A 9,533-nucleotide genomic window follows, 5' to 3' on the forward strand; every position below is an offset into this window, starting at 1 on the left:
TCTAGATTTAATTTTGGATTGGAGATGCTTAATGTGAGTCTGGAAGGAGAGTTTACAGTCTAACCAGACACCTAGGTATTTGTAGATGTCCACATATTCTAAGTCAGAACCGTCCAGAGTAGTGATGCTGGACGGGCAGGCTGGTGTGGGCAGCGATCGGTTGAAGAGCATGCATTTAGTTTTGCTTGCATTTAAGAGCAGATAGAGGCCACGGAAGGAGAGTTGTATGGCATTGAAGCTCGTCTGGAGGTTAGTTAACACAGTCAACAAAGAAGGGCCAGAAGTATACAGAATGTTGTCGTCTGCGTAGAGGTGGATCAGAGAATCACAAGCAGCAAGAGCGACATCATTGATGTATACAGAGAAAAGAGTCGGCCTGAGGACTGAACCCTGTGGCTCCCCCATAGAGACTGCCAGAGGTCCGGACAACAGGCCCTCCGATTTGACACACTGAACTCTGTCTGAGAAGTAGTTGATGAACCAGGCGAGGCAGTCATTTGAGAAACCAAGGCTGTTGAGTCTGCCGATAAGAATGTGGTGATTGACAGAGTCGAAAGCCTTGGCCAGGTCGATGAATAAAGCTGCACAATATTGTCTCTTATCGATGGCGGTTATAATATCGTTTAGGACCTCGAGCGAGGCTGAGATGCATCCATTACCAGCTCGAAAACCAGATTGCACAGCGGAGCAGGTAGGGTGGGATTTGAAATGGTCAGTGATCTGTTCGTTAACTTGGCTTTCGAAGACCTTAGAAAGGCAGGGTAGGATAGATATAGGTCTGTAGCAGTTTGGGTCTAGAGTGTCTCCCCCTTTTAAGAGGGGGATGACCGCGACAGCTTTCCAATCTTTGGGGATCTCAGACTATACGAAAGAGAGGTTGAACAGGCTAGTAATAGGGGTTGCAACAATTTCGGCGGATCATTTTAGAAAGATACAGCTGGCTGATTACAGCTGCCAAACGTGATATGCGCATGAAAGTGAAGTGGATATAACTCATTAGATCGGAAGGGCTGAAAAATGTGTTAGTATCATATGAAACAATACTACGGTATTCTAAAATGTTGGTATAATGAAGTTTTTGGTACCGTGATATTACCATGGTACCGGTAGAACTTGCAACACTATATTTTTCACATAAAGGAACAGGATATCCAGCTAAGAAGCGCAACAACATCCCAGGTCTGGAATTGGTCTTCCCTATTCACTCTGTCCCTGTCACAGTATGTACTGTATGTGAATACATGTGGCGCATTAGAGCAATATTTAATTCATGCAGGTTTCTCAGGCAGGTCCTTATTGGACCTGGATGTGACAGTATTTACAAACAGATCTCTGCACAGTGGTGACTGGCTCTCTGTCTTCTGACGAGGCATTTCCAAACACACAATATGAGGTTCAGGCACAGTTTAAATTAGCTGCATTTCACAGCTGAAAGGTCACTCAGGGGTTATTGTGTCAGGCAGCTCCAAAAAGAGGGGCCCTATCTGGCCATGTATGTGTGAATGTGTGAATGTATGTGTGTGTGTGTGAATGTGTGTGTGTGTGTGTGTGTGTGTGTGTCGAGAAGAGGAGAGGATATTTTTTATAAGACCCTCCAACATAAAGGAGCTGTAATGTTAACTAGGCCTTTTGGTGAGCACCAGTGAGGTGGAAGGACCCATGAATCAAGCTTAGAGAGGGCAGGTCGCGATGGAGGGAGTCGGGTCCGGGTGAGAGGGCCACTAGGATAGGGAATAATCCATCACAAGCTACTGGTGACCCTTCAAAAGAAAGCTTGTGCCAAGAGGACAGCACTCCTGAGAGCAAACCCCACCACACTAGGGGCCTTTGCAGGCCTGCGCTGAAAAGGTGTTGCCTATAGTAACCTCCCATACCCTAGCAGGCATGCTGGACACTGGTGCCTATTGTCCCCCTCACTCTAACCAGCCTGGGCTGGGCCTCACAATAGCACACAGCACCTTCATGGTTCAACTATCCCACCCATCTACCCTGTCTTATTCCTATCTTGACATTTAGCAGTGTTTACCGTGTTTTTGTTTTGTCTCTTAGAATACTTTACACTTTCCAGTACTGACATTCATTGAGTATGTTGCAATCTATTACTTTCCCATCGCTATAAGCAGACTGAACTGACGTCACTCCATGGTGGAAAGCATTTGGCTTTTGCTTTAGCATGAGTTAGTCCGCCCTGTGTTGCTGTCCCTGTGGTCTAGCTCTTCTATCTGTTAAGCCACCAGTAGGTGAATCCCGGGTGGACTCACTCAGCCACATTTAGGGTTTACAGGGTGTCGCAGCAAACGAGATATCACCACAACCAGCTTGTCAGAAATTCACAGCCTGCACTTTTTGCACATTCCTGAAGTCTACCCATTCCCATGGCTCTACCCTGTTGCATTGTCTTTTGTCATGCTGTTGTGGTTTGGAATCCATTGTGTTTGATGCATTTTACCGTGTGTGTTGTAGCCTTAGATTGACTTTCTATATCCCAATACAATTACACTCAGACTTGATTGCCCCTAATGCTAAACTGAATCCTCAATAAGGTCCAAATCTGTCGTTCTGCCCCTGAGCAAGGCAGTTAACCCACTGTTCCTTGGGCACCGAAGACATGAATGTCGATTATGGCAGCCCCCTGCACCTCTCTGATTCAGAGGGGTTGGGTTAAATGCAGAAGACACATTTCAGTTGAATGCATTCAGTTGTACAACTGACTAGGTCTCCCTCTTTCCCTTTCCCAATAAAGATATGGAGTACTGGGGGTTAATGGTGTGAAGGAGAACTGCTGCCCTGCATTAGTCCTGGGAGTATTACAAGGGAGATCGCTCTAGTTGGAAGTGGAAGTTAGATGTCCATCCAAGTCCCAAGAAAGTCTACAATTGCCTTCAAAACCAATGGTGTAAAGTACTTAAGTCAAAATACTTTAAAGTACTACTTAAGTCGTTTTTTTTCTGTTTTCTGTACATTACTTCACTATTTATATTTTTGACTACTTTTACTTTTACTTCACTACATTCCGAAAGAAAATAATGTTATTTTTACTCCGTACATTTTCCTTGACACCCAAAGAACTCATTACAATTTGAATGCTTAGCAGCACAGGAAAACGGTCCAATTCCCGCACTTCTCAACAAACATCCCTGGTCATCCCTACTGCCTCTGATCTGGTGGACTCATTAACACACATGCTTCGTTTGTAAATCATGTCTGACTGTTGGAGCATGCCCATGGCTATCCGTAAATTTAAAAAACACAAGAAAATGTTGCCATCTGGTTTGCTTAATTTGAGGAATTTGAAATGATGTATACTACTTTTGATGCTTAAGTATATTTTAAACCAAATACTTTTAGACTTTTACTCAAGTAGTATTTTACTGGGTGACTTTCACTTTTACTTCAGTCATTTTCTATTAAGGTGCTGTATCTGTGCTTTTACTCAGGTATGACAATTGGGTACTTTTTCTACCACTGTTCAAAACCGGCCACTAGTAGCAACGGTGAGCACTATTACCTTGAAATAGGCCAATGGCTAGCTAGGGTTTGGACAGGGCTTGTGGTTGGCTGTAAATGTTGCTCTTTGGCATAGACGGTTGTGTGTTCAATACCAGTGCCGACAGTCATTTTTAGCTTTTTCTATTTTAAGTCCTTCCCAAACTTTAACCCTTAACTTAACCACACAGACTTAATTCCTAAATACCCAGCCCAATGCAAGCAAGTGTTTTTGGTTTCACTTTTGCAGAGTTATGTAACAGTGTCTCAACTTAAATATCAAAAACCTGCGTTTACCTTGACTTCACCCATTGACGTTTGGAAAAACGTGACAATGGTCAAATTTCGAAGTCAAAATGTGACACCTTGTTGAGTATTACAGTATGTGCTATCCACACCAGGACTAGCCCTGAGACACCAAAGCCAGGCCCCTGACAGACTGTAGGTACATTAGACATGTATGGAGTGTGACACAATATGCCTTAGTTATCAGTGGAGAGGTCCCTGATGTTGGTGTGGTGGTGCTGGAGAGAGGGGCAGTGTTCAGGTGCTCTGTGCCTGTCAGAGGTGATCTCTCTCTGGATAAGGACTGCCAGAGCTGGGCACTGCTGATGGGATGGACAATGGCCAGTTTATTTTTAGAAATGACAGAATCATGGTCATCACACTGGACAGAAAACACTGCTCTGTATGTGAGGGGGTGTACGCTTCTCTCCTCTGTCTGCTCTGTCTACCCCTAATTAAAACTCTGTTTATAACATAACCACTCTGGCCTCACCCAGGTCTCCAACTGAAACCTTTTGTTTTAAAGAGTACAGACTAGATCGACAAATTAATAGAAGATAAGAAAATAAGTATTTGATATATATTAGACAATTCCCCAAGATCTACTAAATGCATTTGTGCTGCATATAACCGAATATGTCTGAACTTGATATTCTACATTCAGCAGTACAAGAAAACACGAGTCAGACTACTAAAGCATTCTTTTTCTTTACAAAACCATCCCTGTGCTGTGGGGTCAGTTACACTAGTCCAATTCTCTCTGGAACATCGCCCTCTCTCTTCTTACTGAACTGATCTACCAACTCTGAAGCCTCTGATTCCTCATTGTCCAAGCAAGGCATATCCAGCTCCATAAACACTTCTTCACAGCCCCGAATACCAACAGTTCTCTTTCTGGGAAACTGTTTCGGAATCGAATAATTATCCTCTTCATCCTCTTCATTCAGACTTTAGTGTGTTTGGCTGTGGACTGGGCTGACTGGGCTGTCTGCCAGGTTTGGGCAGAGTTGGCGTTGTCAGGAGGATTACAGTCATACGCAGCGCTCAGCAGGAGGCCGAGTAGCCCGCAATTACCCAGCCCTGCACGGCGCCTTTGATTTAGAGGAAACTTTCGGAAAATGGCTAAAACATTGAAGTCCAGTACAGAAAAGAGCCCGCCTTTCCCTCTCGGTATACACACCAAACTGCTTGTTGCAGACTGCCCTACAATTACCGGCTGTCAACAACAAGACAAACTAACAATGTACAAATGTATCCACCTACTAGGCTAAACACCTGGGAGTAGAGCAAACATTTGAATTTCTCTTTCCAAATCAGTGGAAGTTATAAAAAAAAAACTCCTTGCGAGTTGTTAAGTGTTAATCACTCCCCCCAAAAAAATATATCACTATATTCTATTGTGACAAAGCTCTGAATGAAATCTTTTCAAACGTAATCTTTTATATGATGGCCTGGATTTTTAAATGAAAATGGGGGTCAACTTCTCTCATTTTCCTCACAAAGGAGTGAAAGGGGGGACTGAGCGGACTTGATGGCTGCAGCAGAAGGTGATGTGATAAAAAGGAGACTGCGAGCGCCGCTCAGCTCACATCAATGCCGCATTGTGAGCTCTGCCTGAGACAAACGAGCACTGGCCACAATCTGAATGCTGTAATGAAATTTCACACAATATGAGGCAGCAAATGACATGTAAATTATGAATGGCGGATTCCTTGCTTTCCATGACAGTGTTAAATAAGGGAGGTGTAAGTGAAATCATTAGATTATGCCAGTTGGGGTGGAGGGATGCTTTTCAAAGGTTGTCTTCGAGGGCCCACAGCCAGCGAAGCTATAAACGATGTAGTCGGAGACCATTTCAAACGGCACTGGGAGAATGAGGAACCAGACCTTGATTGTGTTTGTCCACCAAGGTATAAAATAGACATTATGGGCATATTGTCCGGCCCACCAAGATGCTCCAGCTTGCTCTGAAGGGAAGTGAGATAAGTGGATGCACTTCACTAGCTCCTTGTTTCTCTCACCAATTAACCCTAAATAAATAGACACAGCCCACTGGCACCAACAATGAAATATGTCTTGAAAGGGAAGAAAAGGACATTTTAAAACCATAGGCATGCATATTAAAGTACTGTTGGGTAATTGCAGGGAGAGAGGGACACAGCAGAGGAGATGGAGCTTTTCATTCACTGTTTCCTTCAGAAGGAAAGAGAAGGCCAAACAAGAAAAGAACTGACCTCAGTTCAGAAAAGTTGCTGCTTCATCCACACTCAGTTCCAAAGAGTGACCGTTTTATCCATGCTACATAGAATATCAGACTGACAAAACGCGGCATGATACTGGACAATGTCTTCACGTAAACTCTTCAAACCAAATAGAATTGAGATCTGGCTCACTAACAAAATAAATGTAAAGAAAGATATAGAACGATCTTGTAACTATACAAGAAAATAAACTTTGAAACAAGTGCCAGTAATGTTACATAGGTCATCGAGATCACACGTTTGATCTTGCAAAGTAAAACTCCCAAAAAGCGATTAAAAAGTAATGTGTGAGTGGCACTGTGGGCTATCATATACAGCCCTAGCCTATTTAATTAGGACAAGTCTCTTTTGAGCCTGCTCCGAGGAGAGAAGAGAGAATGGGCTAGCCCACAGTGTCTGTAAGGAAGCTCATTAAAAATGTGGAATGCTGCAGAGAGAGAGGTGAAGGGAGGGGGAGAGAGAAAGAGCAAGAAAGAGAGAGAGACCCTCTCCCCGCACAGCATCTTTCTGCTTGAGTAGCTACAAGAGGCCTGCAGGATAAATGTCCCTCTCTCGTCTCAAGTAGTTGTCTTGCACCCACCGCCGAAGGAGAAAAGAGCCACAACTTGTTAGTCAACAGCAGCTCTGAGGGGCTGGGGAGGGATGTAGAGGGAGAGGAAAAAGCCACTGTGGGTCCACAAACTGCACACGGTATTCCAGAGTGAAAGAGGCCTACTCCTCCCCTCCCCTCCTCTCTATATCATAACCATCAGCGAGAAAACATCCCAGGAAATTTGGTAAATTTATGGGAAAATCACGATTGAGATGGAGATTTACAGCAAAAGTTTTGAAATGTGAAAATACAATCATTTAGCAGAAATAGCAATAAACCATATAAAACGGAGTCAGCAAATATATACTGAACAAAAATATAAATGCAACATATAACAATTTCATAGATTTTACTGCGTTACAGTTCATACAAGGAAAACAGGCAATTGAAAGAAATGAATTTGACCCAAGTTTATGGATTTCAAATGACTGGGAATACAGATATGCATCTGTTGGTCACATATACATTAAAAATAAGGTAGGGGCGTGGATCAGAAAACCAGTCAATTTGCCTCATGCAGTGCAAAACAGCTCTGCCGCATAGAGTTGATCAGGCTGTTGATTGTGGCCTGTGGAATTTTGTCCAAGTCCTCGTCAACGGCTGTGCGAAGTTGCAGAATTTTGGTGGGGACTGGACCACGCTGTCGTACACGTTGATCCAGAGCAACCCAAACATGCTCAACGGGTGACATGTCTGGTGAGTATGCAGGCTATGGAAGAACTGGGACATTTTCAGCTTCCATGAATTGTGTACAGATCCTTCTGACATGGCACCATGTATTATCATGCTGAATCATGAGGTGATTGCAGCGAATTAATGGCACAAAATGGGCCTCAGGATCTCATTAATGTATCTCTGTGCATTCAAATTGCCATCAATAAAATGCAAGTGCGTTCGTTGAAACTGGGATTTATCCATGAAGAGCACACTTCTCCGGTGTGCCAGTGGCCATCAAAGGTGAGCATTTGCCCACTGAAGTCAGTTACGACGCCGAACTACAGTCAGGTCAAGACCCTGGTGAGGACGACGAGCATGCAGGTGAGCTTCCCTGACAGTTTGTGCAGAAAGGACGACGAGCATGCAGATTAGCTTCCCTGAAACATCGGACCAACTTTTATTTCTGCTCATGAAACATCAGACCAACACTTTACATGTTGCGTTTATATTTTTGTTCAGTGCATTCGGTTAGTATTCAGTTGAAACCGGGATTTATTGGTTACCTACACATATTTAGAAGATGTTAATGCGAGTGTAGTGAAATGCATTGTGTTCCTAGCTCCAACAGTGCAGTAATATCTAACAATTCACAACAATATACACAAATACAAAAAGTAATATAATGGAATTAAGAAATATACAAATATTAGGACAAGCAATGACAGAGTGACCTTGACTAAAATACAGTAGAATAGAATACAGTTTAAACATATAAAATTAGTAAAGCGGTATGTAAACATTATTAAAGTGACCAATGATTTCAGTGTGTGTATGTAGGCAGCAGCCTCTATGTGCTAGTGATGGCTATTTAACAGTCTGATGGCCTTGAGATAGAAGTTGTTTGTGAGTCTCTCGGTCCCAGCTTTGATGCACCTGTTCTGACCTCGCCTTCTGGATGATAGCGGGGTGAACAAGCCGTTGCTTGGGTGGTTGTTGTCCTTGATGATCTTACATTTACATTTAACATTTAAGTCATTTAGCAGACGCTCTTATCCAGAGCGACTTACAAATTGGTGCGTTCACCTTAAGACATCCAGTGGAACAGCCACTTTACAATAGTGCATCTAAATCTTTTAGGGGGGTGAGAAGGATTACTTTATCCTATCCTAGGTATTCCTGAAAGAGGTGGGGTTTCAGGTGTCTCCGGAAGGTGGTGATTGACTCCGCTGTCCTGGCGTCGTGAGGGAGTTTGTTCCACCATTGGGGGGCCAGAGCAGCGAACAGTTTTGACTGGGCTGCGCGGGAACTGTACTTCCTCAGTGGTAGGGAGGCGAGCAGGCCAGAGGTGGATGAACGCAGTGCCCTTGTTTGGGTGTAGGGCCTGATCAGAGCCTGGAGGTACTGAGGTGCCGTTCCCCTCACAGCTCCGTAGGCAAGCACCATGGTCTTGTAGCGGATGCGAGCTTCAACTGGAAGCCAGTGGAGAGAGCGGAGGAGCGGGGTGACGTGAGAGAACTTGGGAAGGTTGAACACCAGACGGGCTGCGGCGTTCTGGATGAGTTGTAGGGGTTTAATGGCACAGGCAGGGAGCCCAGCCAACAGCGAGTTGCAGTAATCCAGACGGGAGATGACAAGTGCCTGGATTAGGACCTGCGCCGCTTCCTGTGTGAGGCAGGGTCGTACTCTGCGGATGTTGTAGAGCATGAACCTACAAGAACGGGCCACCGCCTTGATGTTAGTTGAGAACGACAGGGTGTTGTCCAGGATCACGCCAAGGTTCTTAGCGCTCTGGGAGGAGGACACAATGGAGTTGTCAACCGTGATGGCGAGATCATGGAACGGGCAGTCCTTCCCCGGGAGGAAGAGCAGCTCCGTCTTGCCGAGGTTCAGCTTGAGGTGGTGATCCGTCATCCACACTGATATGTCTGCCAGACATGCAGAGATGCGATTCGCCACCTGGTCATCAGAAGGGGAAAGGAGAAGATTAATTGTGTGTCGTCTGCATTGCAATGATAGGAGAGACCATGTGAGGTTATGACAGAGCCAAGTGACTTGGTGTATAGCGAGAATAGGAGAGGGCCTAGAACAGAGCCCTGGGGACGCCAGTGGTGAGAGCGCGTGGTGAGGAGACAGATTCTCGCCACGCCACCTGGTAGGAGCGACCTGTCAGGTAGGACGCAATCAAGCGTGGGCCGCGCCGGAGATGCCCAACTCGGAGAGGGTGGAGAGGAGGATCTGATGGTTCACAGTAT

Source organism: Oncorhynchus nerka, linkage group LG25 (genome assembly GCF_034236695.1).
Source record: "Oncorhynchus nerka isolate Pitt River linkage group LG25, Oner_Uvic_2.0, whole genome shotgun sequence".
In the NCBI taxonomy this organism is placed as follows: domain Eukaryota; kingdom Metazoa; phylum Chordata; class Actinopteri; order Salmoniformes; family Salmonidae; genus Oncorhynchus; species Oncorhynchus nerka.